Source organism: Adiantum capillus-veneris, chromosome 23 (assembly GCF_014529385.1).
Source record: "Adiantum capillus-veneris isolate H3 chromosome 23, ASM1452938v2, whole genome shotgun sequence".
NCBI lineage: Eukaryota > Viridiplantae > Streptophyta > Polypodiopsida > Polypodiales > Pteridaceae > Adiantum > Adiantum capillus-veneris.
Window position 1 is genome coordinate 61,607,853 of NC_140953.1, and position 14,096 is coordinate 61,621,948.

General features: G+C 43.5%; 1 pseudogene; it reads left to right on the plus strand.

The window, feature by feature from the left end:
• Positions 1–417: 417 nt before the first annotated feature.
• Positions 418–1,134, plus strand: LOC147427863 (uncharacterized; annotated as a pseudogene).
• Positions 1,135–14,096: the final 12,962 nt, after the last annotated feature.

Genomic DNA, 14,096 nt, shown 5'->3' on the forward strand with positions numbered 1-14,096 from the left:
ATTGTGTCGGTGGTGGGTTTGAGTTGTAGGGGCTCTTGTGCCTGCCCTTGCTTACAGGATGTGTCACAGGTGCCTAGACAAATAAGCTAGCAGTCTGGAAGAATTGAGTGGTTACCCTACAGCTGCAGTGGTCATTCCCACTACTCTGGCCTTTCTCAAAAGGGATAGTTGAATTTAGTTTTCAATATTCTGCTTCCTTTGGCACGATTCTGTGAATTGAGTGGAAAATCAAGTGATCTTTTTCTATGCTTCACGAAAAGCATGAGAGGTATTTGACTAAGAACGGGAGAAGAAGTAAGACAGAATGAGAAGATATCAAGAGCCATCGTCTCTCACCAATTGCCCATGCAAAGCTAATAAGCTCATCATCAACATGCAGGGAGGACGTGGGAAGTAGAAAAAGAGTCGGTGCTAGACATGAACAAGGCAAACTGAGGGCAAGGCCGATTTGAGAAGGCTAAAGGTAGAGAGAGAAAGAGGAGAAGAGAGAGGTGGGTTCCTTCACCAGATTCACTCGCTACATCAAAGACTTTTGGAAGGTTTTCGTTTGAGATGAAAATGACGACTTGGAATGCCAAACTCTTAGCATGCATGCAGGAAGAGTTGACAACACTTTGAAGTCGTGGATTGGTTAGTGCTAAAGAGTGTGAAGAAGCGGCAATGAACCAAGCTCATAGTGTTGTTCAAAAGCTCCGTGACCTTCATGACAACTTCATCGCAACGGACAAATCTACAGCTGACTTTGTTGCCAAATTAGTTGAGGCCACCAGGAAGAGTATGGAGGCCCAGGAAACTATGAGAGAGGAGACATGCAGGCAAATGCACCTGTATCTAGCTCAATTGAACTGAGTGTCAAAGCTGAAGACAAGCAGGGTAGCGGATGATAAAGACATAATTTTTGTAGTTATGGAGACTGATGAACCCAACTCACATGCTGTTGAGGTTACTATCAAAAGTAATGGATTAAATGAAAGGCAGATCTTGATAAACTCAAAAAATAAGGTTGAGGCCTGATCTGCCTTTGCATCAAGCAATATGGACTTATGGATGTTCCTTTGGAAACCTTGGTGCTTGTTTAGTGTGCTACTTGTTGTTATTGCCTCATTAAAAAAATGTAAAAAGGAGATTGTATAGTGACTGTTAATGTGTGTCTTGCTTTGTCAAAAAAAAAGGAAAAAGAAATTATATAGGAGAGAGAGAGAGAGAGAGAGAGAGAGAGAGAGAGAGAGAGAGAGAGAGAGAGAGAGAGAGAGAGAGAGAGAGAAGAGAGAGAGAGAGAGAGAGAGAGAGGGAGGGAGGGTGGTGTAATCGTGAGAGCGCTCAAGTGTGTGTGTGTGTGTGTGTGTGTGTGTGTGTGAGAGAGAGAGAGAGAGAGAGAGAGAGAGAGAGAGAGAGAGAGAGAGAGAGAGAGAGAGAGAGAGAGAGAGAGAGAGAGAGAGAGAGAGAGAGAGAGAGAGAGAGAGGGAGGGAGGGCAATGGTGTAATCGTGAGAGCGCTCAAAAGTGTGTGTGTGTGTGTGTGTGTGTGTGTGTGTGTGTGAGAGAGAGAGAGAGAGAGAGAGAGAGAGAGAGAGAGAGAGAGAGAGAGAGAGAGAGAGAGAGAGAGAGAGAGAGAGAGAGAGAGAGAGAGAGAGAGAGAGAGAGAGAGAGAGAGAGCAAAAGCTTAAAGCCAATGCAAAAATTGGGATGGCTATTTTGGCAACCATTAAAAAGCTCAAAAATAAAGTTTCAATTGCAAAAGCTCGAAAATGAAAGCTTGCAAATATAAAATCCCCCCAAAAATGGTGTAGGTACCTTGTTGATTGCTAAAGCTGGGTGGAATATGAACTATGCATGCGCGTGCATGTATGTAATAATTTCAAGTAATCAAAGTCAATATCTTCAATTAAATGTAAAAAAACTTGGTGAAAAAGTCATCATTCATCACCAAAATTTGCTATACTTCAAACTTGTTGTAATTTACCTCTATAGATCCTTAATTTTGAAAATTTGGTGCCAAATGTAGCCTTAGCAACTTGCTACAAAGTGGCCTTGCCAACTTGATACCTTCTTGAACTTCCTTTAGTGGGATTGACCCAATCTATAAAAAAGTGTGAATTTAAGCTTTGTTGGGTGATGGTGGCCAGCCAGAGAGAGAGAGAGAGAGAGAGAGAGAGAGAGAGAGAGAGAGAGAGAGAGAGAGAGAGAGAGAGAGAGAGAGAGAGAGAGAGAGAGAGAGAGAGAGAGAGAGAGAGAGAGAGAGAGAGAGAGTTAGAGTTGCACTTTCTCTTGTGTAGATCAAATGGAAATGATAAGTGAGAGCTTCTCCCCTCTCCTAGGTGCACTCATAGATCCAAAGCAAGTGTACTTTTGTCTAGGTTGCTACGAACTCATCTATGTATGCAAGAGTTGTTGTCCATGGCAGAAAGAGATTGAGAGAGAGAGAGAGAGAGAGAGAGAGAGAGAGAGAGAGAGAGAGAGAGAGAGAGAGAGAGAGAGAGAGAGAGAGAGAGAGAGAGAGAGAGAGAGAGAGAGAGAGAGAGAGAGAGTATTGTGTGTGAGAGAGGGTGTGTCTTTGCATGTATGCAAAAGCCATGTTCTCCTTTCCCCTCCCTTTTCATTGATACCACTGAGAGGACTCGGGTAACTAATGGTGAACACTCCTCCCATCCAACCCCCTATTTATACATAGATAGAGGCCCTTGTGCCACATGTTAGGAGGACTACTATTGTCCTCATAATTGGTGAGGGTTTGCCAAAAAAGAAAAGGAGATAAAGTATGAATATCGCTCGTACATAGGGGAACTAATAGAAATCTTGAATGCTCATGATATAGGAAACTCTTAATGAGTGACAACCCCAGGTAGAGTAATAATGGAGAACATTTGGCAAAACTATCTTTTTCTTTAAATGGACAAGGGACTTCATGTTGGAAGGATGCCGAGCCTCACCATATCTATGGTAGCAAAGCAAGAACTAGAGGCACATAAAATGTCAATCTTTGGGATGCAGCTAACCCAATTAGTGCATGGAGGCTACAAGAGGTAGCTTCCTCTCAAAGAACCCTATCTATCTCGCTAATATGTGGTGCTCATATTAGGTGTATCACAAACAATAAAGTTACTATAATTTCCTATAAGCCTAGAGTGATGGTTTAATATAGCTACAACACCTCAAATGTGCTCAAACTTACTATGTGGATAGGCCATACCATAAGAGAAATCCGAATGTTGAAAAATCACCATTTAGATATGTTAGTAGGTAGGAGGAACCTTAGTTGAGTCTAAAAGGGTGTATGTGCTGCTCAAAATGGTGCAACTCTTTGTACTAGTATGCGAGGGATGCCTATAAGTCAAGTGCGGCCTTCATATGTAGCAAAAGACTCTTGTTTGTTTTGCATGATGAATACCAATACTATTTTGACTCTTTGTCTGTATTGTTCATGAAGGCACATCAAGACTCAGTGGCTAGAGTTTCGGCTAGAGCCTCGAGACTTGACGCTTGGGTTGGTAAGTGATGATGTCAATCCCTTTGGCACCAAGTCTACATCATGGAGTACTTGGCTAGTGGTGATCATCAACTACAATATTCCACCATGAGAGACAACTAAGAAGGGAAATATACTTCTTTCGTTGCTTGTGCGAATGAGTTACAAAGTGGTGAATATTGATGTCTACCTTGAGCCCCTCATTGAGGAGTCGGAGGAGTTATGGAAGGGCATTTTTGTTGTCAATGCTTCACTTGAAAAGAAGAGGAGAGAGGCCATTGTGAGGAGTTCTGATAAATTTAAAACCAAGATTTTGGTAATAGATGTGCAAGGTGCCTACAACATGCTACTAGGAAGACCTTGGTTTTATGAAGTGCACGGGACATAGGTGAGGATGAACAACACCAAAAGCTAAAAAAGGGCAATGTGGCATGAAGAAATTTTTAGAAAGTATGATAAAAAGATAGAGATAATGCTAGCCTCAATGAACATCAAGAATTATAACCAGATAGCTTCACCAATTCAAACCAAGGGGAGAGAATAGTTAATCTAGACGAAAGAACTTTAGAGGACACAATAAACCAGACACGTGGAGTTGACCTTATTTGCCTCTTCGTCTGTTTCTTATTGTGGCATGGAAGCAACGGGAAAAAAAAGCTTAAATGGATTTTTTTAAAGAGCATTGGAGGGTAGTTCCCCCTGTGCTTCCATGTGGCCTAAGATAGATCCCACATGCAAGGGAGCAGTGCTAAAGCACAGACTATATATGGTGGAATGTTCACCCCTCATAGGCATCTAGTTGAGAGAGGAAGAGCTTGAGATCTCTTGAGACGTGGCATGGCCTACTGTGGTGCTGCTAGGCGGCCCTGTCGATCGGAGATGATGGCACACAATGCTATTATTGTGGGGGTTTCCATGTCGGCACTGTTCCTCACCAGCATGTCGAGTGTTCACATGCGGCCTCAATGGGCCCAAATCTTTTGTTGAGAAGATAGATCCCATGGGTGGGTTGTCATGGCGCCATGAAGACCCCCAACATGCAAAGAGGGTGTGCTCATGTTGGCCATGGGGTACAAGTTGCCAAGAATAGGGGGCGGTGCACATGCAAGGAAAAGCTAAAAAAAGAGGTAGTGATCGATAAAAAAAGGAGATGTTCACACGCCCTTAAGGGCCTTTTTTTAAGAGGTTTTTGGGAGTGTCCTTGGGGAGGGTTTTTTTGGAGGAGTTCTTTAGGGCAATGAGGGCTCCAACAAAGGGGAGATTTTTAAGACAGCAAGAGGAGAGATATAAATGAGGAGAGCTTTGAGGAGAAGAAGAAGAAGGCTACCATAGAGTTTTTTCAGGCTCGTCGAGGCTGTGCCAACGGAGCCGGCTTGTGATTGGTTGTACATGGTGTTTTCTTCTCGAAGATGAAGCATTTCATTGCGAGATTCTATGCCGTTTCTTCCCCGTTTTCCCCCTTCTCATTGTTGCTCTATTATGAGATGTATGGTGCTAGTATGTGAGTGGGAAGTGCCCCCCCGGGCCGTATGTGTGTGTGAGAGAGAAAGACTTGGAGGTGTGTGTTTTGAGATTGCTAGGAACGGGTAGAATTGGGATTGTATACTCTCTATCGATTGTGCAAAGCATGCATGCGTTAATATGTGTGTATATGGTGATCCATATTCACAGGTGTGAAATTTTTAATGGTGTTTTCTAGTGGATGGGATGTTGTGGAAACCTTGAAATATAGAGAGGCAATTTTTTGTGTGCTGGGTGTGTTCCCCTTTCCCGCTTTCCAACGTATCCATGTTTGAGAACATGCTGCACCTGTTCAGGACTTTGCTTCCTTTGATCTAACACTTGCCTCTCCATCTCCTTTGATTTGTATTCCTGAACGTGTTTCATCCAAAACTCTCTCTCCTTCTTTAATTGATCAACTTCCTCCAGTAGATTTGCTAGAAAGAGAGAGAGGTGTGTGTTTTGAGATTGCTAGAAATGGTAGAATTGGGATGGTATACTCTCTATCAATTGTGCAAAGAGTGTTGAGTTGATATGTGTGCAGATGGTGATCTGTATGCAGAGGTGTGCAATTTTTGATGGTGTTTTCTAGTGGATGGGGTGCTGTGGAAACCTTGAAATATAGAGAGGCAATTTTGTGTGTGCTAGGTGTGTTCCCCTTTCCCGCTTTCCAACGTCTCCATGTTTGAGAACATGATTCACCTGTTAAGGACTTTGCTTCCTCTGATCTAACACTTGCCTCTCCATCTCCTTTGATTTGTTTTCTTGAACGTGTTTCATCCAAAACTCTCTCTCCTTCTTTAATTAATCAACTTCCTCCAATAGATTTGCTAGAAAGAGAGAGAGGTATGTGTTTTGAGATTGCTAGAAATGGGCAAACTTGGGATAATATACTCTCTATCAATTGTGAAAAATGTGCGTGCATTGATATGCGTACAGATGGTGGTCTGTATGCAAAGGTGTGCAATTTTTGATGGTGTTTTCTAGTGGATGGGGTGATGTGGAAACCTTGAAATATAGAGAGGCAATTTTGTGTGTGTTGGGTGTGTTCCCCTTTCTCGCTTTCCAACGTCTCTATGAGAACATGCTACACGTGTTTAGGACTTTGCTTCCTTTGATCTAAAACTTGCCTCTCCATCAACCATCTTGCACAAGCACTATGCATTATCCTTGGGGGGTTCACCTCTTAGACATGTAAGTTACCACATGAGTTCAAATGAATGGGTTTTTTAATTGCCAAAATTTTAAAATTTTAACAAGAGTAATGTTGGGGTAAAGGCGCTCCGCCTTTTGCCCGCCCGGACATCCAGTGTCTGGCCGCCCGTCCACGTGTGTACATTCCCTTATTCTTCATTACATATGAGAATAAGGAGCTCCTTATCTTCAGTCTTGTGAGGCTGCTCCACCCACACCGGCTTGTGCTCTTCCCCCTTCCCCGCATGCACCACACCGTGCATGCACGCATGCATCCGCGCACTCATCAATTGGTATCAGAGCCAATACGACTACGTGTAGATCGACAGAGTGAGCCAGTGGGTGTAGGTTGAGAGAGTCTCTCACCTAGTTTCTTGTACATACTAGTAGTTTAGCTAGTAGGTCTCACTTATCGGTGAATCACCTTTAAGTGGGGGATTGTTGGGGTAAATGCGGTCCGTCTTTTGCCCGCCCCGGGCTGAGCGCCCAGTGCCCAGCTGCCCACTGACACTGACCACTCACACTAACCCTCATCTTATTCTTATGTACATATAGAGAATAAGGGGCTAGAGGGCATTGCCTCTAGAGTGCATGTGCGGTGCGCGAAGCGTGCGTGCGAGAGAGGTGAGGGCAAGCATGAGAAGGTGAGGTGCAAGGGAGACAATATGTGGTGGAGCTCTCAAAGGCAATACCCTCTAGCCCCTTATTCTCTATATGTACATAAGAATAAGCTGAGGGTTAGTGTGAGTGGGCGGCCGGGCATTGGGCGCCCAGCCTGGGGTGAGGCACATTGCCTTTAAGTGGGAGATTGTTGGGGTAAAGGCGCTCCACCTTTTGCCCCGCCCGGGCATCCAGTGTTCGGCCGCCTGTCCACGTGTGTACATACCTTTATTCTTCATTACATATGAGAATAAGGAGCTTGTCATCTTCAGTCTTGTGAGGCTGCTCCACCCACACCGGCTTGTGCTCTTCCCCCTTCCCAGTATGCATCGCACTGTGCACTCTACAACTGGTATTAGAGCATAGACACGGAGAGGGAGAGCACACATATGCAGTAGTAGCAGAAGCTTTGTAGGAGCTTGACCATGGTGGGGAGGTCATAAATCGGAGCACAGATCGAAGAGCTTGTGACCCATTTTGCAGAGGCTTGTAGGAGGAGTGTATTTTGAGCTCCTTGTGTCCACAAATCAGCCCATACAGACCACACAGCAGACATGTTTGCAGAAACAAATTCACGTAGATGCATTTTTGGGCCCGAAATCACTTTTTTGGGCATAAATCCCTCATACTGACTCAGATCTGCACAACCCAAGACTCTTTTCTAGGATTTTGGCATGTTCTAGATGCAATGGTGATGTTCTCTTGACCTAATTCTAATCATAGAATTTTCTGCAATAGCTGTGTGTATTTCGGATTTTTCACAGGTACGTGTTTCGAAGTTTAAATCAGGGCTTTAGATCAGCGTGATGGAAAGCTTTGAGGAGGTGAATCCTTAGCCCATTTAGAGTGAATGAATGCATATGTGAAAGTATGGGGCTGACTTGGTGAGATTCGAGCTGTGTCACCAAGGTAGAGTGCAGAAGGTTTACTCTTCAGATGATTTCCTAGCAGCCAGGTGCTCTACGCTTTGAGTAGATTGTGGAGTTTCTTTTAGGCATATGTTAGTGTCAGATTTGATGCGATTGATCATGCTTTTGAGCATTGTGTAGTGTTCGAACTACCTCCCACTTTGTTGCCATTTTGGCATTCACTTATGGCAGCAGACATGTGTGACATTGAGAGACGGTGGTCTCGTTCTTGCTTGTCGATACATGCATATTTGGCATTGCGGTCACACATGGCACATTAGATGCCATTGTTTGAGACGTATGAGACATCAACAAAGATGAATGCATAGTGCAGATACAACTTTGATAGATGTTAGAGAGGCAGTTCCAGTGGTAGTCTATGCCAGTGATGGTGATGTCACACTTGCCTCCAGTGTACCTCTTGCAGATTTGTCTATGGTTAGCACACTCTCTCCACAATGGTTACTAGATAGCGATGCAATTTTCCATGTTACACCATGTCATGAGTGGTTTAGCACATTTTCTAGTGGGAGACTTGGTTGTGTGCACTTGGCCGATGGTTCGACGTTTGACATAGAGGGTGCAAGAGATGTTTGTTTGTCATTGCCCAGTGGTGCGTCATACACGCTACGACATGTGCACTATGTACCTCAACTGAAATAGATCTTGATCGCAGTGAGACAGTTGGTAGATTTTGGTTGTCAGGTACTACTTAGAGAGTAGTCTTTCCAGATGCATTGTGGTTCACTAGTGATTGCCAGAGGAGCCCGCAGCGGCCTGGTACATCCTATGCATGTGTCTGAGGTTCGAGACGGCGTAGTTTCAATTTTGTTGCTAGCATGCTTTGAGCGAGAGACGAGACGTGTCTTTTTTGCCAGTGATATTCATCATGCTTAGGAGACGGAGAATTTAGTTGTGCAGGACGTGCTAGTAGACTCTGTAGAGACAGAGATAGAGCGGTAGTGCTCTAGTGAGACACAATAGGCGTTGTCAGACTTTGTACAGGTAGAGGTAGAGTAGGGATGCTCCCTAGAGACAGAGACAGAGCTAACAGATATGGAGTTTTTTGACATGCGCATGTTAGAGGCTAATGAGTTGGTGCCAGGATGGATAGTTTTGCCTATGGGTGAGAGGGAGGTAGCTTCCCCATTGTTGGTGGTGACACATCCATACGCGATGGGTAGTCCTGAGGATGCAGTGATTGCAGATAGCATAGGGGAGGCGAGTACATCTAGACTTGCACAGATTTTGTCAGTGTTCGGGCGTCTCATGTTCGACTTGTTACTGTCGAGGCCCAACCTAGCAGCTGCAGTGGGAGCATTTGCAGCAGGGATTGTCAGCCGTACAGTGGCTGACACTAGCATGACGCTTTGTAGACCATATAGGGTGGTCTGCAGGATTTACATATGCAGGCTCTAGCATGGGTACGCACACTCACCTACCACCAGAGTCGATACGAATGCGTGTAGATCGACAGAGTGAGATAGTGGGTGTAGGTTGAGAGAGTCTCTCACCTAGTTTCTTGTATATACTAGTAGTTTAGCTAGTAGGTCTCACTTATCTGTGCATCGCCTTTAAGTGGGAGATTGTTGGGGTAAAGGCGCTCTGTTTTTTGCCCGCTCGGACATCCAGTGTCTGGCCGCCCGTCCACGTGTGTACATACCCTTATTCTTCATTACATATGAGAATAAGGAGCTCCTCATCTTCAGTCTTGTGAGGCTGCTCCACCCACACCGGCTTGTGCTCTTCCCCCTTCCCTGCACGCACCACACCACGCACGCATCCACACACACGTGTACTCATCAAGTAAGTCCCAATGTTTAAAAAAAAAGAAAGCAATAGGGGAATTTGTGATAGATATTGACTGCACAGCTGCAAAAAAAGAAAAAGAATGGGAATGAAACGTAGCTTGCAGGTGTTGCATATATGAGGCAAGGAGAAAGGCCAATGTCGGGCGGCTCCGCTTCCGTGATGGGAAAAAGAGCAAAGAGAAGCAGAAAAAGTCTATTTGAAGCTCACACATGTATTGAGCAGTGACTAGGGCTCGAGAACAAGCAAGGAGATCCAGAAAGAGTATGCTTTATGTGGTTATGAAGGCCTAAGCGTAGAGAGTTCATGCTTGAAGAAAAGGTTTTACATGTGAAAGGGCTCTTAGGACATACAAGGCAACTTGGGTAGAGGAAGACATGTGGTCAATGGTAAAAAAGAATGTGTGTGAAAGACTTCACACCTCTGCATGAGGGAGGTCAAAAAAGTCTAAACAGGTTTTAGGTAAAAACGGGCCGAGTTGGGAGAAGAAAAACAGCATTTTGAGCATTTTTGCGTCTCACGCATAGAGGCGAATTCTGCACCAATTAGGAGATATTCAAGTTTTCGTTCTCTGCTGTATCAGGGGAGGAAGCCATAAGCTTTGAGCACTCTAACTCTTTTTCCAAGCTTCCATAGCCCACTCTAAGCCAAAAGCTTCCATAGCCCACTCTAATCCAAGCTTCCATAGCCAATCTAATCAAAGCCACCATAGCCCACTCTAATCCAAGCTTCCATAGCCAATCTAATCAAAGCCACCAAAATCCCCTCTAATCCAAGATTCCATATCCAATCTAATCAAAGCCACCATAGCCCACTCTAATCCAAGCTTCCATAGCCGATCTAATCAAAGCTACCATAGCCCACTCTAATCCAAGTTTCCATAGCCAATCTAATCAAAGCCACCATAAGACTCTCTAATCCAAGCTTCCAGGCCACTCTAACCATGTAAGGAGTTTAAATAATTTAAGCAGCGGTACTGTTAATTGCCCACTTTGGGTAATCAAGCTTCAGAATCGTGTTCAAGTTGTCAGTTTTAAGCTTTGTCTACATTAAATGTGTTTGCTGCAACTCTCTTCCACACACCTCTTACAGCCAGAGGCCCCGTGCCTTCTCAGCTCACCTTTCGAACACAAATCCCCCGACATTCTTGGTGAACCCGATGCGAAATGAGTTGGGGTGGGAGGTAAAGATGGAGATGCCAGAAGAGTTGATGCAGTTTATTGAAGATTTCAATTCCAATAGATTTGATAAAAATCTAACATTTGTAGATCTGCCAAAAATGTTGGGCATAGTTCAGGGTTGTTTGCAAGAAGTAAAAGCTATGAAGATGAAAAACCAAATTGATGATGCAGTGAAGATGGCACTTGATGCTGTACATGAACATTGTGGTATTTTTCAAGGACATGATCCAGATGGACTCCTTGCATGCTATAAGGCGGAGATGAAGTGCCGAGGAATTTAAGAAGATTGGATGATTTTGAGTTTTGAAGAAGTGGTAATCTCCGAGTTTAAAGATAAGGTTTGAGAACTGGCATAAGCATATCCCACACAGTGGGACTATTTTGCAGATGGGTTTGTTCATGAAAGCTCAAGGATTATCGAGTTGACAATGAAGGAGATCACCAAATGAAGCCAGATTGTTTTCTATAAATAAGAAGGGGATCAGATGTAGTTCTTTAATTATGATCAATTTTGGGAACATATTTTTGAAAGGAGTAAAGCCAAGGCAAATACAGCTTTGGAAGTAGTAGATTCAACTTCAGAGGACCATATTTTGAGCAATCTAGCAAAGGTAAACAATGAATTTAATGCTCAAACAGAAATATATGATTTTTTTTCAAAGATTGATCGCATGGAAGTCACCTCCGATAATGGTTCCAGTGAAGATCTAGACTGCACAACAAGTGGTTCACAAGCTAATGACCTTGACATGGGATATTATGAAGGAATTCATGTTGACTGCTGGGTCAACAACACAACATAACTCAAGTTTTGTACCAAAGTCTTATCTTTTGCGAGTTATGAAATGTTGTGGATTATGGCTATAAACGTCATTTGTAATGAGTAGTTATTCTAGTTTCAGAAGCCGGGGTGCAATGGCACTTCCAGATTGTAAATACAAAGCCATTTGACCCTTTCAACCCCATTTTTGGTTAAACCTAAGGTAGCCTTAGTATATAAGGTACCTAGGTCATTTTGTAAAAGAGACTTTTATCATAATCAAGTTTTAGCGCTGCCGTCTACTGTGTGTGAGAGAGAAAGAGAGTGAGCATGAGCTTCATCCTCTCGCTACGCCCGGCTCACTCAACGCATTGGAGATCCGACTGCACCATTGCTGTAGGCTCGAGGAGAGCTACGCGACAACGCCAAGCATTCCACGCTAGACGAAACGCACACGCCGACGCATCTACGAGCTATTTGTGGCCATAAGTGTATCAAACGATGTTTGTTTTCTGCGTGCTAGTAGTCTATAGAATCGTGGCGACATAAGCTACGCATAGGTACTCATAAATTTCAGTTTCGGGCACTTTCAAAATTCGGCTCTGTCATCCTACACGTTTTCCGCAAATGGGTTTTGAGTGAGGGTTTTGAGTGTAGAAGCTTAGGGACAGATGTATCCTAGTGAGGGGATGGTGTTCCTTAAGTTTCGTACGAATCTGGCATGATTAGGTGAGTTACCTTTCGTATGTGTGTATGTGGCTAGGTGGTGTAGTTGAGAGCAGTGAGGTTCTTGATTGTGGTTTAGTTGGCCTTCCAGAGTGTTGTATGTGTAGGATGGTCTCAGCTTGACAAGCTAAAGAGATTTCCTCCGTGTGCCTATCGTGTCATCTGTGTCCTCGATTGACATTATGTTGATCTAGGTAGTGTTTGCATGCACTTCATGGGTGTGTGAGACTTCCCGTCCAACATTGGCGCCGCTGCCGGGGACACAAGGACCTAAGTAGGTTTCCTACTAACACTCGTGTGATGGTTGCTTGATTTAGTTTCGGCTAAAGAAAGCGTTTTTCTTAAGTGGATCCGGAAGAGGATATTCCGCGATCAAGTGGATAGCCAGGAAGCGTGTGTCTTGCCGAGGGTCTGCGACTAGATAGGTTTAGTTAGGATATGTGGATTAGAGTAGTTGTTGGTGGTCGAGTGATTTGTGAGGTGATAAAAGCGTTTACTAGTCCGTGTGTGGCAGTGAAGCGTTTTTCTACTCATAGATGCAAAAACCCATATGATTTGTAGGAGTAGCTTTAGGTAAGTGATCCGATTCTGATCTAGAGCTATTCATCACTGAATTATTTGCTAAAGTGCTTGATTGCATTTGAAATCACGGAAAAGTGTGCTTTTGAGGGTAAAAATGCATTAAACAAGCTTTTGTGGATATTTTTGTATGACTGACTGATGCTGTGTATATAAAAGAGCATATGCAAGGGTTCTGTGAAGAAAACCTGCAATTCTGTAAACATAGACATCCTACGCGTAGGATGTCTCAAGGGGGTTCTGGAGACCAAATTTGAAAATTCTGACTGCACCAGTGGGTTCAGAGGGTAGGTTTTACCCTATTTTTGTTGACCAAAAGCCAAAAGGCGGGGTCAGAAAACGTAAAATTTCAGACAAGGCTTAAATTGAGTGATTTTTGCATGTTTTTGCAATTGTGAAGTATACTTGCACTTGCTTAGAGCACAAGGAAGCATCAAGGACACTTCAGTCTGAAAAAATCAGTAGTAGACATCCTACGCGTAGGATGTATACAGGGTGATCTGGTGGAAATTTTGAAAATCTGAGGTTACCTGTGTGTTTAGAAGGTAGGTTTTACCCTATTTTCACCTGGAAAGTGGAAATTTGACCAAATTTTGACAGATCAAAGCCAAAAGATGAGAATTGCCAGACATCCTACCTAAATTGTGTCCAAGGCATAATTTTTGAAACCAAGCCATAGGATGACTCCAAAGGCATGTTCTAAATGTTGTATTGAGTGCATGTGATCAATTTCATCTCATTTGGGTCATTGAAAGGAAGATTGAACAGACTTTAGCACTTTTGACTGAAAAAGGCAAGAATAGCTAAAAATTGGGACTTTTGAAATCCAAACTCAAATCTAAGCATACCACTGGGTTACTGACATCAAGGGGAAGCTGTGGGACAAGTCTGGGGTCAAACAGGCCAAAGAGACATCCTACGCGTAGTATGTCTTCTGTGTGATTTTGGAATTTAAACAAAATTCTGAGCATACTACAGTGATCAGCACCTTAAGGAGAGTCTATGGTTCAAATTTGGGGCAATTCTCAGCAGTTAGACATCCTACGCATAGGATGTCTAAGGCATAATTCTGAAACCAAAGTTCTACTGTGACCATACTATGCTGTTGTATAGCCTTAGGCAAGCCTACTAGTCAAATTTGGTCCAATTTGGAGTTGATTTGACTTAGGAATTCATCAGAACAGACATCAGGATTTTGGAACAGATTCTTGATCATTTGACCAACCTATAGGTGCCAGAATCAAAAAGTAAAAATAGCTGTGAGTTTAGCACATCAAGGGGAAGCTACAGTGCAAGTTTGAGCTGAAACAGAGC